General features: G+C 35.6%; 1 protein-coding gene across 1 annotated transcript in view; it reads left to right on the forward strand.

Moving 5' to 3' along the window:
- LOC119588431 (neuropeptide-like protein 31) overlaps window positions 1-564 on the forward strand; it is a gene marked incomplete in the record, with an annotated part of 4,369 nt that overhangs the window by 2,890 nt on the left and 915 nt on the right.

The following is a 564-nucleotide window of genomic DNA, read 5'->3' on the forward strand; positions in this document are numbered from 1 at the left end:
TCAGACCGAAAGGGTAAATCCCGGGAACTTCTAGCGACGCTGTGAAAGTTTCGGAAAATGTTCTACGGACTCTGACCTCTGAAATTGCCAAATCTTGTTTACTATGTTCCATTTCCTGATACTTCATATCAAAATCGTAGCACTATGAATGTTAAAAAAAATCTCAAGTCTAGATTCTCTCTGATGATTCATCTAAATAAGAAATAAAAATATTGTTTACGATACAGATTGTCTACGATAAATACGAAATGGCAACTTACGCAGAAGTAGCGAGAGGCGCCAGACTATATAAAGGCGCAGCAACAGCGTTTGTCACTAAACTTCCTTCTGTTGCAAGCAAGACAAACACTAAACACGATGTCTTCCCTTCGAGTTGTTGTAAGTATAAATTAGAAAACAGATGACTTTTTTAAAACTTCAGATACCAAAAGAAAGTAAAATATAGCTATTATTTTTTCGGTGAAGATGTCATATGCTGTGCGTTTTCTTTCGAGGCAAAAACGGATTTATATCTTTCTTGTAGGACTAAGAAGTGATGATTCATTTCTGGTATTCTTTTTATCG

Source organism: Penaeus monodon, chromosome 23 (genome assembly GCF_015228065.2).
Source record: "Penaeus monodon isolate SGIC_2016 chromosome 23, NSTDA_Pmon_1, whole genome shotgun sequence".
Classification (NCBI taxonomy): Eukaryota; Metazoa; Arthropoda; class Malacostraca; order Decapoda; family Penaeidae; genus Penaeus; species Penaeus monodon.